Here is a 20,006-nt window from a genome sequence, read left to right as displayed (position 1 = left end):
TTTTGAAGAACTGAAGACAATGTGGGTGAAATTCAGAGAGCAAAAGAAGAATAGTGGGATACATGAGGGCCATGGCCTTGGAGGCCTTATTAAGACACTATATGTTACCTCATTTGTACATTAATGTCTGCATTTTATAGACTCAGAACACCAGTAACATGCTCAGGGTTTCATCACTGGAAAGAGGTGAGGCCAGCACTCAAACCCCCTCAGTTTAATTCCCCCTCTGTACTTTTAAGGTGAGATGACTCACTACAAACAGAAATTATAAATCCTTGGAGAAGGAAATGGAAACCCACTCCAGTATTCTTGCCTGGGAAATCCCATGGACAGAGGAGCCTGGCGGGCTACAGTCCATAGGTTCACAAGAGTCTGACACTACTTAGAAACTAAACCACCACCACCAAATGCCTCTGGAAGATTTTTCCCAGGTGTTTCGTGTGGGGCCGACCTATCACTCATGAGTCAGCACCCAGATGCACAGGGTTACTGTTCCCTCCAACAGCCCTGACCTGGTAGGCTCATACTGACAACTCTGCCTCTCTTGCTCATTCAGATAGTAGGGGACTCAGAGATGAATAAAATAATGTGTTAACATAAGGCAGGTTGTAACAATGCTTGGAAAGAAAGCAGCCTGTTCTAAGACTAATAGTGTCAGAGAGACTGATTTTGATTTGAGAAGAACATAAAACGTGATTTTGATTTGAGAAGAACATAAAACGTGAATCCAGCTCTGATGGATGATAGCCCATATTGATCAAGGTTTAACTGCAATGCCATATTTGACTGTTGTCTCTGGTTTGGTAGTATTCCTAATTTTGTTCTAGCTTGTACCCTCAATCATCTTCTGTGTGCAAGCTCTTAGTCAATCTGAATAAAAGGAGTCTTTTTAAAATGGTTTTAAAAATAAATTATAAATCGTTTGTGTTTCTATACAGTCTCTTCACATAGAAATGTAATATCTGTGCTTATACGTAGATGCATAGATTGCTGTTGTTCAGTCTCTAAGTTGTGACCAACTCTTTGTGACCTCATGGACTATAGCATGCCTGGCTCCTCTATCCTTCACTGCTTCCTGGAGTTTGCTCAGATTAATGTCCATTGAGTCTGTGATACTATCTATCTCATACTACATCATAGGTGGATTCTTTACCACTGAGCCACCAGGGAAGCCCAGATATATAGATAGGAAGGAACAAAATAAAAGGAATACAAGAATCAACTTTAGGGAAATTAACTTTCACTTTATGAAGGAAAAGATTGGCCTTCACCTCCGAGTCAGTCTGCGACAGAATTCAAAAAGAGTTTCCATCACTGGACCACAATAATGATAATCAGAAAAAAATCATTCACTGATTTATTTATCAGTATTTATGAGCACTTACATACCAAGCACTAGAGACACAGATGAAAATACAGAATCTCAACACTAGTAGATCTTACAGTCTTTTCTAGAAGAGAGGATAGAAGCAATGTACTTCAGTTCAGTTCAGTTCAGTTGCTCAGTCGTGTCCGACTCTTTGCGACCCCATGAATCGCAGCACACCAGGCCTCCCTGTCCATCACCAACTCCTGGAGTTCACCCAAACTCATGTGCATCGAGTCGGTGATGCCATCCAACCATCTCATCCTCTGTCGTCCCCTTCTCCTCCTGCCCCAATCCCTCCCAGCATCAGGGTCTTTTCCAATGAGTCAGCTCTAAGCAACAGGTGGCCAAAGTACTGGAGTTCAGCTTCAGCATCAGTCCTTCCAATGAACACCCAGGGCTGATCTCCTTTAGAATGGACTGGTTGGATCTCCTTGCAGTCCAAGGGACTCTCAATAGTCTTCTCCAATACCACAGTTCAAAAACATCAATTCTTCGGTGCTCAGCTTTCTTCACAGTCCAACTCTCACATCCATACATGACCACTGGAAAAACCATAGCCTTGACTAGACGGACCTTTGTTGGCAAAGTAATGTCTCTGCTTTTGAATATGCTATCTAGGTTGATCATAACTTTCCTTCCAAGGAGTAAGTGTTTTTTAATTTCATGTCTGCAATCACCATCTGCAGTGATTTTGGAGCCCAAAAAAATAAAGTCTGACACTGTTTCCATTGTTTCCCCAGCTACCCCACGTCCGAGGTCAGAGGCGGCAGCCAAGAGGAGAAACCCCACATCCAAGGAGCGGCGGCTGCACAGGCGCAGGAGGGCTAAGAGGAGCTACTCCACGTTCAAGGTCAGGAGGGGTGACCTCGTCCAAGGTAAAGAGCAGTGGCTGCGCTTTGCTGGAGCAGCCATGAAGAGATACCCCACGTCCAAGGTAAGAGAACCCCAAGTAAGACAGTAGGTGTGGCGAGAGAGCATCAGAGGGCAGACACACTGAAACCATAATCACAGAAACTAGCCAATCTGATCACATGGACCACAGCCCGGTCTAACTCACTGAAACTAAGCCATGCCCTGTGAAGCCACCCAAGACAGACGGGTCATGGTGGACAGGTCTGACAGAATGTGGTCCACTGGAGAAGGAAATGGCAAACCACTTCAGTATTCTTGCCTTGAGAACCCCATGAACAGTATGAAAAAGCAATGTACTTAGCCCAATGCAAATCAGAAATTCTTAAAGTTTAAGAGAAGGCAATGGCACCCCACTCCAGTACTTTTGCCTAGAAAATCCCATGGACGGAGGAGCCTGGTAGGCTGCAGTCCATGGGGTCGCTAGAGTCAGACACGACTGAGTGACTTCACTTTCATTTTTCACTTTCATGCACTGGAGAAGGAAATGGCAACCCACTCCAGTGTTCTTGCCTGGAGAATCCCAGGGACGGGGAAGCCTGGTGGGCTGCTGTCTCTGGGGTCGCACAGAGTCGGACACGACTGAAGCGATTTAGCAGCAGCAGCAGCAATAGAAGAAAAGAGAGTGGCAATACTTCATAGTTACTATTTATTTCTACCAGGATTATCTTTTTCTACTCTACTCCTTCACCGCAAAGTTTTTCAAATGTGAACATCCAAAAAATTAAGGTCAATAAAATTTGCTATTATTTGGTAATTAGGGAAGACCACATTGTGAATAAAATTTAAGCAATGGGCAAGGACATTCTGGAGCATGATCAAAAAATTGTACAAATTTTGGAAAATTGTACAAATCTTCCCCAAAAGGTCTGAGCCAGTTCCAAAATCAGCAATGTACATGAGATTGCTCCAATCCTCTTCCAGATGGTTTGAGGAAATGGGAGCTGAGTCCTAGACATAATGCTTAGTATAAGAGATAGAAATGGACAAATAAAAAACTTCATTAAAATCCTAAAATAAAATGGAAAAGTCTGCAGCAGATGGTATGGATTATACACAGTTAAATGTCTGACAAAGGCAGTCATGATTTTTTTTATCAGCAACAAGAATTTGGGAGAAAATGGGAAGACTGAATTATAGAAAATACAGTATTGATTTTTGAAAATGGAAGTAAGATTATCCTAACCGGTACCTCAGGTAAACTTTTTCAATTTCTATTAAAATGTTCAGTTTGAGTCTAACAATCAAGGAGGCTTCTAAGCACACTTTCCTGAGACCCAATGGGAGGTGATGGGGAAGGGCCTATCTTCTCTTTCTTCTCCAAAAACAGCCAACAACTGCTCAGAACAGTTGACCTTGGGGGGCCAGCACACCTGCACATGGTCAGGGGAGGTGACTGAGTGGGGCGACCCTGCTAAGTTCCACACACCAGTCTACTGTATATCAAAATCACACCACGTGTGTACATACATGAACACAGGTACACATGTACATATACATCACCACTCACTCTCTTTCCTCTCTTAAGAGCTATTTCTTCTGCCCTATCATCCAGCTAGCATTTGGCAAAAGAGAAGAGACTCAGGCCCTCAGAGCACAATGAACCCTCTCCCAGTGTATTCCCCAAAGTAAGATGCATAAGAATACCTTCCTGGTCCTCTTTGGAGACAACTAAGTCAGAGTTCTGCCTAAGAACAGCCTTCTCTTTCTCCCTTCCAAGAACACTCCAGGGGCCATCACCTCACATGCCCTTCAGTCACCCTTCCCTCAAGTAAAATGTTAAAAATGGCAATAGACTAGAAGAACTTTGCTTTCAAGGGCCACAAAGGCTTACCGTATAATACTTTGTGCCAGCCCCACCCACATCAAATTTATTCTCATGAATACTTTGACTCTCATTTTCTCATCCTCCAACATTATGAACCTTAATTTCATCAGCCAGCCAGCCCAGTTTCCTAGATTTGAGCATACGCAGTTGTCTGTTCATCATACCCATTATGATAAGTGTTCTTAGTAGGTTGTCAGCTGCCTCTGATGTGTAAATGTGTGGTCTAGACTCACTGGAAGTGTGGGTCCAGGATTAACAACATCATTATTAGAATTATTAGAGAAATGCAAAGCAAAACTACAATGAGGTGCCACCTCATAAAGGTCAGAATGGCCACCATTAAAAAGTCTACAAATAACAAACGTTGGAGAGGGTGTGGAGAAAAGGGAACCCTCGTACACTGTTGTTAGGAATGTAAGTTGGAACAGCCACTGTGAAAAACAGTATGGCGATTCCTCAAAAAACTAAAACTAGAATTGCTGTATGTTCCAGCAATTCCACCCCGGGGCATGTATCCAGACAAAACTATAATTCAGAAAGACACATGCACCCCAATGTTCATAGCAGCTCTCTTCACAATAACCAAGACATGGAAACAACCTGAATGTCCATCAACAGATGAATGGATAAAGAAGATGCAGTATAAACACAATGGACTGTTACTCAGCCATAAAAAAGAATAAAATAATGCCATTTGCAGCAACATGGACGGACCTGGAGATTACCATACTAAATGAAGCCAGAAAGAGAACGACAGATACTATACGGTATCACTTACATGTGGAATCTAAAATACAGCACAAATGAACAAATCTATGAAACAAAAACATATTTGCAGAGAACAGAATTGTGGTTGCCAGGGGAAGGTGCAGTGGGGAAGGGAAGGATGGGGAGTTTGGAATTAGCAGATGCAAGCTATAATATATAGAATGGATAAACAACAGATCCTATTATGGCACAGGGAATGATATTCAATATCCTGTGATAAACCATAATGGAAAAGAATATAAAAACAATGTATATATATCTAACTGAACTATTCTGCTATATAGAAGTTAACACTGTAAGTCAACAATACTTCAGTAAAAAAGAAAAGAAAGAAAATACAAAGATCAGAATGAAAAAAAAAATTCAGCAGAACTCTAGGCCTCACCCCAAATCTCTTGAGTCAAAATCTGCATTTTAACACTACCTTGGGTGATCCTTATGCACACGAAAGTTTAAAAATTACTGAGAAATAGGAGTTCTCTGTCTAAACTGCAAGGCACTTATCATACTCCTAAATACAGGTTGGGAGTAAACATAAAATGTTAACTGAGTCACTAGAATCGGATTTTACAGAGATAATGGGAGAATATCTAATAAACAGCTGTCAATACTATTTACATCTTGACTCCATAACCTACGTCCCTTATATGAAGCACTTTGAGAACTCAATGACTCTACGTATTTAAGTGTAAGTGCCAGAGAAGTTCAAAGAAAGGAGAGCTTGATGCAGGATATCCAGGTGAGGGGGAAATACCATTGGACAGTAGGACTTGAACCAAAGATAAGTGGATAAGACCGTGCTAAAATATGACTACTAGGAAAATCTTGTAAATCTAAAATAGATGGATTGAGTTGTCAGCTAGTGCTTACCAACCATGTGAACCTCAGTAAATTGCTTCTTTTCTCCAGGCATTAATAAACCAGGAAGGTAACACAGCAGAGTGGAAACAAGATTTGGTGTCAGAAGGACCCGCCTCCAATTCTAGCCAGACTATGTCACCTTGGGACAGTTACTTACCCTCACTAAGCCTCAGCAACGTACCTAAAAATGAGAGTAATAACTGAGAATTCAATAATAGGAAAATAAAGCTCTCAGATGTATCTGTTGCATAACAGGTGGTCAACTAACATTACTTTACCTTTGCTCCTCCCTTCCTCTGGCAAAGAATTGGGCCAGGAGAAATGTGAACTAAATCTAGATCTGAGTTGCCAAGGACAATCTGGATGAGGAAAGTCCTGAAGAGCTCAAGTTTGATGCAGCAAGAACTAAGAGTCATCGTGCAGAAGTGAGATCAGGATTTTAGGAAGGCCAGCCTAGTAGTGTGTCCAGAATGGACTAGAGAGACGGACAGGTGATTGCAATAGTGAATTGGCAAGTTCACTGAAATGCATAAAGGACTCTGTACCAGCTTTAACAGCACATCCGCGTGGATCATTTGTCTCTGCTCCCAGATCTACTCTGCACTTCATCCGCTCTAACCTGCATATTTGAGGACTGGATTTCTTGCCAACTGGCTTCCAGGTAGGAACAGCCAATGGGAGGCTAGAAAGCTTGAAGTAGGAGGAGGAAGGAAGCTGTTTACCCTTTCCTCTCCCTGCTCAAGGTGGCATCTTACAGCTTATTTCTCCTGGGTGTCTCCAGCTCCAACAGGCAACCTTGGCCTTTGGGCTCCCTGCTTCTGCCAGGCAGCCTTTGCAGAACTCCCAACTCTGGGCTCTGGTGACACCTCCACCCTCTGTGGTCTCTCTGGTGTGAGGGTGTGACAAGCTTCCAGCCACCGCCAACCTCTGAGTTGCTGTACCCTCTCCTTCTTGCTTCTCAGCTTTACCATCACCTGGGTAACCATACTAAAATATAACATGGCTTTTATATTAACATATTATAGCCATATAATATGGCTTTCTGTACTATATTAGGGATGGAGCCAAAGCAAAAACAATACCCACTTGTGGATGTGACTGGTGATAGAAGCAAGGTCCGATGCTATAAAGAGCAATATTGCATAGGAACCAGGAATGTTAGGTCCATGAATCAATGCAAATTGGAAGTGGTCAAACAGGAGAAGGCAAGAGTGAACGTCGACATTCTAGGAATCAGTGAACTAAAATGGACTGGAATGGGTGAATTTAACTCAGATGACCATTATATCTACTACTGTGGGCAGGAATCCCTTAGAATAAATGGAGTAGCCATCATGGTCAACAAAAGAGTCCAAAATGCAGTACTTGGACGCAATCTCAAAAATGACAGAATGATCTCTGTTTGTTTCCAAGGCAAACCATTCAATATCACAGTAATCCAACTCTATGCCCCAACCAGTAACGCTGAAGAAGCTGAAGCTGAACAGTTCTATGCAGACCTACAAGACCTTTTAGAACTAACACCCAAAAAAGATGTCCTTTTCATTATAGGGGACTGGAATGCAAAAGTAGGAGGTCAAGAAACACCTGGGGTAACAGGCAAATTTGGCCTTGGCATAGGGAATGAAGCAGGGCAAACGCTAATAGAGTTTTGCCAAGAGAACACACTGGTCATAGCAAACACCCTCTTCCAACAATACAAGAGAAGACTCTACACATGGACATCACCAGATGGTCAACACCGAAATCAGATTGATTATATTCTTTGCAGCCAAAGATGGAGAAGCTCTGTATAGTCGGGAGCTGACTGTGGCTCAGATCATGAACTCCTTACTGCCAAATTCAGACTTAAATTGAAGAAAGTAGGGAAAACCACTAGACTGTTCAGGTATGACCTAAATCAAATCCTTTATGCTTATACAGTGGAAGTGAGAAATAGATTTAAGGGCCTAGATCTGATAGATAGAGTGTCTGATGAACTATGGAATGAGGTTCATGACATTGTACAGGAGACAGGGATCAAGACCTTCCCCATGGAAAAGAAATGCAAAAAAACAAAATGGCTGTCTGGGGAGGCCTTACAAATAGCTGCGAGAAGAAGAGAAGCAAAAAGCAAAGGAGAAAAGGAAAGATATATGAATGCAGAGTTCCAAAGAATAGCAAGAAGAGATAAGAAAGCCTTCCTCAGCCATCAATGCAAAGAAATAGAGGAAACCAACAGAATGGGAAAGACTAGAGATCTCTTCAAGAAAATTAGAGATACCAAGGGAACATTTCATGCAAAGATGGGCTCGATAAAGGACAGAAATGGTATGGACCTAACAGAAGCAGAAGATACTAAGAAGATGTGACAAGAATACACAGAAGAAATATACAAAAAAGATCATGACCCAGATAATCACGATGGTGTGATCACTCACCTAGAGCCAGACATCCTGGAATGTGAAGTCAAGTGGGCCTTAGGAAGCATCACTATGAACAAGGCTAGTGGAGGTGATGGAATTCCAGTTGAGCTATTCCAAATCCTGAAAGATGATGCTGTGAAAGTGCTGCACTCAATATGCCAGCAAATTTGGAAAACTCAGCAGTGGCCACAGGACTGGAAAAGGTCAGTTTTCATTCCAATCCCAAAGAAAGGCAATGCCAAAGAATGCTCAAACTACTGCACAATTTCACTCATCACACATGCTAGTAACGTAATGCTCAAAATTCTCCAAGCCAGGCTTCAGCAATATGTGAACCGTGAACTTCCTGATGTTCAAGCTGGTTTTAGAAAAGGCAAAGGAACCAGAGATCAAACTGCCAACATCTGCTGGATCATCGAAAAAGCAAGAGAGTTCCAGAAAAACATCTGTTTCTGCTTTACTGACTATGCTAAAGCCTTTGACTGTGTGGATCACAATAAACTGTGGAAAATTCTGAAAGAGATGGGAATACCAGACCACCTGACCTGCCTCTTGAGAAACCTGTATTCAGGTCAGGAAACAACAGTTAGAACTGGACACGGAACAACAGACTGGTTCCAAATAGGAAAAGGAGTACGTCAAGGCTGTATATTGTCACCCAGCTTATTTAACTTATATAGAGTACATCATGAGAAACGCTGGGCTGGAAGAAGCACAAGCTGGAATCAAGATTGCCGGGAGAAATATCAATAATCTCAGATATACAGATGACACCACCCTTATGGCAGAAAGTGAAGAGGAACTCAAAAGCCTCTTGATGAAAGTGAAAGAGGAGAGTGAAAAAGTTGGCTTAAAGCTCAACATTCAGAAAACGAAGATCATGGCATCTGGTCCCATCACTTCATGGGAAATAGATGGGGAAACAGTGGAAAGAGTGTCAGACTTTATTTTTGCGGGCTCCAAAATCACTGCAGATGGTGACTGCAGCTATGAAATTAAAAGACATTTACTGCTTGGAAGGAAAACTATGACCAACCTAGAAAGCATATTCAAAAGCAGAGACATTTGCCAACAAAGGTCCGTCTAGTCAAGGCTATGGTTTTTCCAATGGTCATGTATGGATGTGAGTTGGACTGTGAAGAAAGCTGAGCACTGAAGAATTGATGCTTTTGAACTGTGGTGTTGGAAAGGACTCTTGAGAGTCCCTTGGACTGCAAGGAGATCCAACCAGTCCATTCTAAAGGATATTAGTCCTGGGTGTTCTTTGGAAGGAATGATACTAAAGCTGAAACTCCAGTACTTTGGCCACCTCATGCGAAAAGTTGACTGATTGGAAAAAGACTCTGATGCTGGGAGGGATTGGGGGCAGGCGGAGAAGGGGACGACAGAGGATGAGATGGCTGGATGGCATCACGACATGATGGACGTGAGTCTGAGTGAACTCCGGGAGTTGGTGATAGACAGGGAGGCCTGGCATGCTGCAATTCATGGGGTCGCAAAGAGTCGGACATGACTGAGTGACTGAACTGTACTATATTATTCCTTATATTGAAAGATTAAAAGTCATTTATATTTTCCAGCTAGACCTTATCTGACAACAGCATCGAAATCACAATACATCTCAGATGATTTTTATATGATGATGTGGAAAATATAGAAATAAAAGCTACATAATGACTGATCTTCCATTGAAGAGAGGGTGAGAAATTGGGGTCAAAAGTCTCCAACCAAAACATATCACGAATCCATTAACACAGGATAATTATTAATCTGGGACTGTAATGGTGCCTATGAGTGTGTCACATTTAATTTACCACTTGCATGTGTGATCTGGAAAGGTAAATAACAAAGGCAAAACTTAATTCCACAGGTCTACTTGGGAGATGTTGCAAATACCCAAAAGGATGGTGAAATAATCATACGCACAAAAAAACCTTACAGTTAGAGAAATATGGGCAGGATATGGTGGTGAAACTTATCAAAATGCATAGCTGAATCAGAATAGTATAATGAGATACTGCCCCCAAATCACATTTGCATAGTTAAAAGAAAGGAATCAAAAACACAGATATTCCATGGGTAGGAAAGAAAGTAAGAAATGAATAAAGCCGAGAAGACCGAGGACTGACAGTGCAAATTTGTATGTAATTTGAAATATGATGGAGGAAAAAGAGCCTAGTTAAGTTGAACTTTAACTACAGACACCCTGTGGCTTTGGGAAAAAAAAAAAAAAAACGACGAAAGATACTCTCTCTCCCTCCAACTTCCAATCACTCCCCCAATTTACTGTGGATCAGGTCTTATCCACTATGCCTTATTCAGTTTTGTGTAGCTTAATAACAAAAATGAGAAAAATATCAAGAATTGCAAGAACTCTGGGAAATAAAATCTGAAAGATAATCAGCTAGAGGATACAAGTGATAAAGGAAGCTGAAAGAGCCAGATTGGCTGAACAATCCTATTTCTAGCACAGACCCAGAGAAAATCAGGCATATTGTGTGGAACAAACAAATTCCAATTAGGGAACAGATCTCAATGTTGACCTAATCATCAAGTGTCCAGCTTTTATTTTTATGGGATGAATCCAGGCAAGTAAAATAAATGCTTGGAGACAAAACTGATCTTTCTAATAAGGAAAATGACTTCCTCTTTTTCTACGAAACCCCAGATGGTCAAAAAACAAAAGCCCAGTATATCATTTTTTTGTTCAGCTTGAACCTGAAATCCTTCTATAAGGATAATATTGACTTTGAGGGATCCAGACAGTGTGGTCACGAAGGGTTCTCTTTTAGGGAAAGAGGAGTTCAAAATAAAGACAAAAACTCTTAACTACGCAAGGATACAGCTGGCACAAAGTAGCAGCCACCACCAGTAAGATGGCTTGCTCCCTAGTAAATTATTAGGTGAACGAAGAGTAAAGGATTAAAGTGAAGCACTCATAGCTCCGTGTTAAGCTGGGCTGTTATAATCTAAGTATTCATGAGAAACCATTTTAGAATTTAGAAGTGTGTGGGAGAGAAGTAACTCAAGTCAACTGTAATATAGTAAGGGTCTGTCACATGATCTAATTACAGAAATGAAAGCAACCCAGGAATTATGTGGCCTATTCAAGTCTGCAGGGAGGATGAACAAAGAATATAATTATCCATCAAGCCTGTTGATGAAACAATTACTATTTAAAGCAGATATAGATTTAAAATTAATTTGCTTCTGCATTCTGCGGATTTGGGGATGGAGATAAACAGTGTTTGAAGTTTAATTATCCATGTGTAAGATGAAGGGGCTCATTTCAATTCGGTTAGCACTGCAGAGCGTTTGGGATGGTGTGAAAGGAAGGATCCGACTCGGTTGCAAGTCCCGGCACTGCCAAAACCTGTGATTAAAGCGAGCGAGGAGGCTCCCTCAGCCTAATCCCCCCAGGATGTGGTAATATCACAGGAGAGAGGGTGCAATTGCAAATTAATATTTAAATGAACACTAGTTTGAAATTTACCTGGAGGGGGAAATACACTATCTCTAAAAGAACAGAAGAGGGCCAGCCAAAGAGCTCCAGACTCCACAGCCATGCAATCTAGGTAATGGAGACCTTCATGCATGTTTGAGCAAAGAGGACATCTACCTGCCAGCCACTCTGAATGGACTGATTCTAATCAGAGGCCACGTGGGCAGTGTCCCAGGACCAAACAGCAGGGCTGAGGGGAGGGCAGGGTGAAAGGGTGAATTGGAGCTGGAGTGCAAGATAAAAAAACAGAGACCAGAAAATTCATAAGTTAAAGAATGACTATGGAGATGCATGGAATCATGTCTGTGCTCAGACATCAAAACCCTCCCAGACAGAATTTCCAGATGTCAGATCTACTCACTAGCTGTATGGAGGAGGTGTGCTCAGTGACCCCGTCAGCTCAAAGGGCCCGGAGCAGGGAGCTATGTGGCATGGTGGTTCAAAGGGTGGACTTGAGATTGGACCAGCATGAATGTAAATCCAGCCCTGTCACTTCTCAATTTTGAGACGGCCTCAAAGCATTTGACTCTCTAAATCCCTTGCATCTCATTGATGACATGATTTATTTCTTCATTGGATGGCTGTAAGTATTAAATGTGGTTACAAGGGAAAACCTCAGTGTCCTCTCCCTACTTAAACTTCCAAGGTGTTTTGGGTAAAGAATCTCTTAAAAGTGGACTGACTGCAGAGCCCAGAAACAGGTGCCTCCTCACCTAGCTTCCCTTTCCCTCCGCACCACTCTAGCCACTCAGCCTCCTTTAACTCCTCCGCTCTCTCTCCTGCCTGAAGGTCCACCCATTCACTTTTGTCTTTGCCTCGGAACAATTTCGCTCTCACCTCTACCTTAAGCATTCAACATCTATTCATTCTGCAGATCTCAACTCATGGTATCTTGGGTGGTAGTTAGAAGCTCAGGCTTTGAGAACAACTCATTACGTTCAAAATCCCAATTCCACCATTTACTATCTGTGTGACTGTCACCCATCTAAGAGTCAGCTTCCTTACTACAAAACAGGTACGAATGCCAGCAGAGGTGGGCCTCATACTGTCGTTGGAAGGAGCACAGGAATGAGTATGTGTGACAGTCTCAGCACACAGCCTGGTCATGGGGAGCACTGCTTTTGCCAGACTCTTCAAAGCCCTCCCTTCTTTGTCACTTGTCAGGGTGGAGACTTTATGTTTGTGTAATTATTTCAATCAGCCCATCTCTCCGCCAGAATGGCAGCTCCACAGGGGCAGGAGCTTTCCAGTGTTGAGCCCACAGAACAGATCTAGTTCCTAGCAGAACACACACCCAAGCACACGCTGAGGAATAAATGAGTGTAGACGCTGAGCACAGTGCCTGGCGTGTCCCAGGACCTCAATACTAGCTTTTCAATAATAACCCACTGATAATGCCAACTGATAAGTGAAAAAATTAATATTCACTTTGCCACAAGGTTCTCAACTAGAAGTCATTTTGCCCCCCACCCCGCCCCACCCCAGGGAAGACTGGCAATGTCTGCATGGGCAGGGAGAGGGGCATGTGGGTGCTACTGGCACCTAGTATACAGAGGCCCTGCTAAACGTCCTTCAATGTACAGGGCAGCCTTCCCACGACACAGAGTTATCCTGCACAAAATGGCAATGATACTGAGGTTGAGAATTTGGCCTTCTTTCAGTTTTCCCTGATCAGTTAGTTCACCAGTTGAGTTACAGCAGGCAAATCCAGCTTAAAGTAATCCTTGTCACCTTTCATCCTGTCCATTCCTGTAGGTACAAGGCCATCTTTGCCTCCCCTCTTTGTCCCCAAACTCTGTTGGCCCAACTGAACAGTCTTATTTCTTCTCACCCCTGTGACCAGTGGGAGCTTGAAATGTGGGCATGTGGGTGAGGCTGAAGAAGAGCACACACTCCAAGATGTTGCCCGCTTTGTTCCCTCTTTTGCCTCATACACACATGCCTATTTTCAGCAGAGCTTCAGTAGAAGCCAAGTGTAATTGCCGCTACTTGGCTTTCAGGACAGAGCTCAGTTATGAACTCATGCTTCAAGAAGTTCAGCTGGCCTAAATGCAGAGCAGGGGCCAACATGTATGAACTCTCAGGTCTAATACAGAGGTCACTCACAGGTGCAAGAGAATTTGCTCCAACAATAAGCCCTGGGCTCAAAATGGTCAAATGTAGTCACAGGGATGAATTATAGGATCTGAGAAGAAGTAGGATAATGGAACAAAATTGCTCTGAAGTGGCAATCCAGGTTAATATCAAATGCACCAATACACATGAATGCTAGACATTAATACAAATTTTAAAACTCAGCCTTTAGTTGATTGCATAAGATGACATGTTCACAATGGTTAAAAGTATGTCAAACAGAAATTACAAGTGTTGCCAAGGGTGTGAAGAAATTGAACCCCTTGCACACTATTGGCTAGAAGGCGTAATGGTTCAGCCACAGTAGAAACCAGTTTGGCTGTTCCTCAAAAACTTAAACGTAGAGTCACTCTGCTGCTGCTGCTGCTAAGTCGCTTCAGTCATGTCCGACTCTGTGCGACCCCATAGATGGCAGCCCACGAGGAACCCGGCAATTATGTTAATACCAATATAAACTAGGCATAGAACCAAAAGCATTGAAAAACGGAGAAAAAAGAACATAGACGTACATATTCACATCAACACTATTCACAGCCCCCAAATGTTGAAATAACCCAAATATCCATGGATAAATAAACGGTGGTATATCCTTACAATGGAGTATTATGCAGCCATAAACAGTGAAAAGTACTGATACATGCTACAGTATGCATAAACCCACAAGAACAGTATGCAAAACAGAGTCATGTAATACGTGTAATACATGACTTTGTTTACATAAAATTCTAGAATAAATAAATCCTCAAAAACAGAATGTGCATTAGTTGTTTCTAGGTGCTGGAAAAAAGAGGGAAATGCAGAGAAATGCAGGAAGACTGTTTACTGGGTAAGAGATTTTACTGATTAATACAGATTATCATCTCCTTAATTAAGACAAATATTTTGGAACTAGATGGACATGATTGTACAACACTGAGAATGTACTAATACCACTGAATTGTTCACTTTTAAAATGGTTGATTTTGTGTTATGTAAATTTCATCTCAATAAATTACTTTTTTAAAGCCTGCCAAAATCACACAAAATTGACAAACACTGAAAGAGAGAACACTTCAAAATGGAAATAGATATAGTAGCCTGAGGGATTATATGTAATTTATTTTTGCAGTCTTAATATTACTTTGTTTTCAAAGTAGTACATATTGACTATAAAAACTTTATAAAATACATAAAAGCACCACTAAGAATATATGAGACTCTATGAATAATAGTTCCAATTCAGTATCAAATTAACTTTGCAATTAAAAAAAAACCAAGACCCAGGGCTTTAAGTAATATAAGCCTACACTGTTGAACATCTATTCTGCTATAACTTTTATCATAAGTTCATTTCTTTCTAATGGGCAGAGGCCAGGCTGGGGGACCAAGAGTTGCAGGGAAGTAGGTAAGCCTTTTTGACTAAAGCCTCGCTTCTATCCTTCCAGCCACATCAGATCAGGCTGATAAAATCTGTTCTCCATTGGACAGAGTTCAAGAAAGCCTCCTTCTCCACATCTGACCCATCAACCCTCCATGAAAGAAACTAGAATTTCTACTCCTTTCCTTGAAGAGCCTCCTTCCTGCCCACAGCAAGAGGTATCCATAAACTACTGTACTAGTAAGCTCTGGGAATGGGGTGATAGGGGCTTAGTATCCCTGACTTCATGAAAAAGATCACTACCTCCAAAAAATTCACAAATGATGGTGAATTCTATGTCTCACGAGCTCTTATCCAACCAAACCTTTATGAGCATGAACATGAATAAAATGAAAAAGGAACAAAAAGAGGAACAGAAGTTTGGAGCTTGGCTCAGCATAGAATGGATACATTATCAGCGAATGAACAACAGTCAAAGATCCATATTATAATCATACCAGAGTGACAACTGCCTCTATGAAAAGACACCATCCCAATTCACAGATCCAGAGGTTTTGGTTATAAATAGTCACTCTTACCTTCAACCATCAGTGGCCTCTCTTTCAATCCAATTTTATCATCAAAGCATCGGCTCCAAAATCCCTCCTCTTCTTGCAACACTTGCTCCTTCTGTTCTTAGAGCAAACCTGCTCTTCGTGAGTCACTTCCTCCTGATTAAAAAGACCAGATGTCAAAGGTGTGTACCTATCCTAGATCTCCTCCCTAAACAGACTGATAGGCCCAAAAGAGCACCAGTTTACAAAAACATGGTAAAGGAAAGAAAGTGAAAGTGTTAGTCACTCAGTCGACCCCATGTACTGTGGCCCGCCAGGCTCCTCTGTCCATGGGATTCTCCAGGCAAGAATACTGGACTGGGTTGCCATTTCCTTCTGTTAGGTAGGTAGAATAGGGAAAAGGAGTCCAAAATGGCGGTGGCTAAAAGACAAGGAAGGTCCGAGGACCAGAGTGAAGACTTCAGGCAGAACAAACAGAACAAACAGCACTCCTGGCTAAGCCCAATTTATATAGGGCAGGCCCAGGTGGAAGAAAACACATATAAAAGGAGGAGCCAAAGCACTTTCTCTCGGACTCTCTCTCCCGCATGCATGCGCTCTCTCTCTCTCTCTCTCACTCTCTCTCCCTCCCTCCCCATGCACTCCTCCACTCTCTTCTCTTCAAGTCTTGGATTCTCCTGCTATCTTCTAAATAAAATAGAGCTGTAACACTGATTTGCCTAAGAGCTGTAGCACAGTTTGTCCAAGACCCAAGAGCTGTGACGCACTGAGGGCTTTAATGTCCGTCGCTCCAAATCTTTGTTGTGATGAGACAAAGAACCGAGGAACATACACTCGCGTGACACTTCACTACGGGACCTTCCTGACTCAGGGATTGAACCAATGGCTCCTGCGTTGCAGGCAGATTCTTTACTGTAAATAGGTAATTGTCAGACTCATCAACATTGACATAAAACGGCAGAGAATTTTCCAAATATGGAGTTGCCTCCCTGACTTGGAAAGTCTATCCCAAAGCTGATGGAAGGTACCAATTCTTCTATATTTCCCCAGGGAAGTTAGCATTAGTGGTTTTCCCAAAAACAGTTGCTTGAGGAAACATCACCAAAGCAGACAGAAGCAGCCAAGCCAGCTGGCCTTGCTCTGCTCCTTGCAGTGTGTGACACAGACACGCAGAGCCCACAGCACGGTCCCACAGAGTAACGCAATCAAGAGACATAAACAAGAGACGAATATTTAGTCAAACGCTCAGTGTCCTCTCGTTCTGTCTTGTCATGATGTGCAGACATGAGAAATCACAGAAGCTTAAAAAAGAAGTGAATTATGCTCAGCATATACTAGGGGTTAGGGGGTCCAAGGGTCTTCACTTCAAGTGTCTTTCCCTCTGCAGAGGTGGAATTTTAGGTCTTCAAAATGGTACATTTCCATATAAACCAAAGTGGCCACCAGATGTGAGGCACTCACAACCCTAATCTATGATAAAATGGAAAAGTCCAAACACCCTCGTGAGCCACTTGGTATCATTGAATTTCTCCTGGGATACTCTACTGCCTATAGATATGCCCAAAGTCAGTTCTAGGTGGCTTCTGGAACAAGGCGAGTGGTCAAGATTTATTCAGGCCAACATCTGGAATCATGCATATTCCAGTTAACTCTGTGAAAAAGCACAGTCATATCCAGGGACTGCCTTCTCCCCACCCCACCCCCATCTCCACCCGCCCCTCCTCTAGACCAGCCTAAAAACCTTCATGGTACAATATGTCTCTAGTAAGTTTTAAGATAGCATCACAAAATTGGACAATAGCTGACAGCAATCATCTCCCAGACTTGCCAGACTTAGTATTTTTTTTAAGGTGGAAAGCATCTAATGGCCATGAGTACTTCATTTAGTGTTTTCCTAATGCATTGCAAGAAGTTCACTCTCTAGCACTGAACTCTGCCAAGGAACCCATCTCAACCTCCCATTCAACTTCTAGAGAAATTTCATCCAAATTTCATGCTCAGGGTTTGCAATAATTTTGTAGCCTTCACTCAAGACACACCTAGAGAAAGGAGATTGACCACACACTATCAACTTTTACTTTATAGAGGGAGACCCTAGAGTCTCTAGGGAGGTTTACAGCTGATGGCCAAGTGTTTTTTTGGAATCATAAATAAAGTTCAAGTCTAGACTTCTAAACCTTCACCCTGGGGCCCATCCCATACAAAGAAGGGGCAGCTGATTCCACTGGGAGGGGGACCAGTGACTGCAAGGTCTTCCTTTTGGGTTGGTGATATTTCATTTCCCATTGGAGTTACTGCTTGGAAGGCTTCTTAGACAAAAGTCTATCTTGAAGTGTTTTAAGATGTTGCTTATCAGGAAGAAGTAAATGTTCAAGTTTCTGGATAACCTAGTATCTATCATCCACATGAGAACAGGTCCTGAAATGATGAGATCCAGGGCAGACAAGTTTGGAAAAGGAAGCTAAAAAGGAAGAGGAGGATGATCCACAGTAGGGGGTGGTCTAGGACCAGAATACAGGACACAGTAGGAGTGGGGGTAAAGCGAAGGGGGTGGGAGAAAGGAAATGGGGGCACTAGACACTTGGCTGGTGTGAAATGCGGCAGGAGGAGCAGAGGAAATAAACCAGACGGCTGAGTTGACAAATCCGCCTGGGCCAGCACTGTGTTTACTAACACACAGGGAGGAGACCCCAGGGAAGGGGGCTGTGACTGGTCTTTGATACCCTGCCCTCCTTGGCATCCTCAGGAAATAAATAACCTCTCACAGAACTGTGAGACTCGGTGGAGTGTCAGAAGCAGAGTAGGAGCAGGGGAAAGATGTAGGAGAGTGTCGGAGGTTCTTCAGGCTGGGAAGAGTGGAGTGGGTCAGAAGCCCTGGAGTTTCCCACTGGCTAACCGTGCCTGGGCCCATCTCCTGGGGAGGGGGGCAAGCCGGCACAGTTCCCCCCACAGCCAGGCATCTGGGAGTGACTCCGGAGCCCATCTAGGATCTCTGATTTCCTAGGAAAGAGCGTGTGGAAAGAGCTAGCAACACCACGCTCCTGCCCTGATTCTGGTGTGGAAACGTGTTCATCAGCCGCACGATCATCTTCCCTTTTCTCAGCCCCTCTCCCCACATCTCCTGCAGGCTCCTTCTAGTACTACCAAGACAAAATTGTGAAGAAATGCGGTCTACTTCTTCGATAAAATATAACTACTGAGTGGTACCCACTGATAAACCTTACCCAAAAAGATGAGAAAGAAATTTAAATATTTAAGTCGCCTATGGATTCCCCTCTGTATACAAACACTCTTCACATTTTAGCTTCATCGCCTTCTGTGGTCTCAGCGCCACTTCTTGGGATACCCAATGTTTGATGCTGGTCTCTGGATGCTTTCAATTCTATCAGGATTCACCCCAAGGGACAGGAGCCTAATGCTCCTGGCCTTTGCCAACACCTCTCCTGATTATCTTTCTTACCATCAAAATGCACCTGTCCTGTGCTCCATTCCCTGAGGACTTTGCTCAGTGCTGTCTGTCTGACACATTCACCGATATCGAAAGAAAACACACACCTTATGCTTTTTTGAGAAACTCAAATGAGAGAAATCAATATATACAGGTGAAGTGTTAATATTTTGTTATTATCAGTATATTAGCCCTTGCAGATAATAAACTGCCATTTCAGGCAGGACTGAGAGAACTCTCATCTAAACCAATGGTTGTTTTGGAAATTTTCAGGCATCAGGCAGGCTGACCTGGGAGCAGCAGGCTGGGTGAGCGGAACACAGGGAGAGATTGCAACTTTGGCTCTGACATTTTATAAGCCAGCTGCCCTCTCCTCATATGCTCACTCCCCATCCTGTGGCCAGTCCACAGTTACTTCATTCAATTGAATCTGGTGGGGAGAACCTTAGATTGATCTATAGTTAATAAAATTAAGTGTTTGAAGGACACAAGAGCAATAATGTAGAGTTAGTTCCCAATTATGGTAAATAGCATGCCTGAGGGCCAAATATCTTTTAAATTTTCTGCAGTTGGCAAGGAACCATTAGGAGCTCACTCACTCCCCTAGACAGGGTCTGAACTGCTTCTATTTGGGGAGCCTGTCAATTTCCAGCTCTGTAATATCACACAAGAAGTTCAACCTCTCTGAGCCTCAGGTACTCATCTCTGAAATGGAGATAAATACACCTAGCTCATCAGGTTGTAAGGATTCAATGTAATAGTTAATATAATATCTGCAAGCACATAACTCAGGACTTGTTACATATGAAACATGTGAAAAGAGTAGCAAGTACAACAGCTACTCCCAGGCATTTTTGAGAGTGGAAGTATTC

At 42.7% G+C, this 20,006-nt stretch overlaps 1 long non-coding RNA gene across 1 annotated transcript in view; it reads right to left on the bottom strand.

The window, feature by feature from the left end:
- The window catches only part of LOC133233503 (uncharacterized), a 305,868-nt gene that overhangs the window by 216,053 nt on the left and 69,809 nt on the right, over positions 1-20,006 (bottom strand). Inside the window, exon 3 of the long non-coding RNA XR_009731732.1 lies at positions 15,711-15,842. This is a non-coding gene — a long non-coding RNA (uncharacterized LOC133233503). The remainder of the gene's footprint in view (positions 1-15,710; positions 15,843-20,006) is intronic.

Source organism: Bos javanicus, chromosome 20 (genome assembly GCF_032452875.1).
Source record: "Bos javanicus breed banteng chromosome 20, ARS-OSU_banteng_1.0, whole genome shotgun sequence".
Taxonomy (NCBI): Eukaryota; Metazoa; Chordata; class Mammalia; order Artiodactyla; family Bovidae; genus Bos; species Bos javanicus.
Note: the sequence above shows the minus strand (reverse complement) of the source record. Positions and strands in the feature narration are given on the sequence as shown.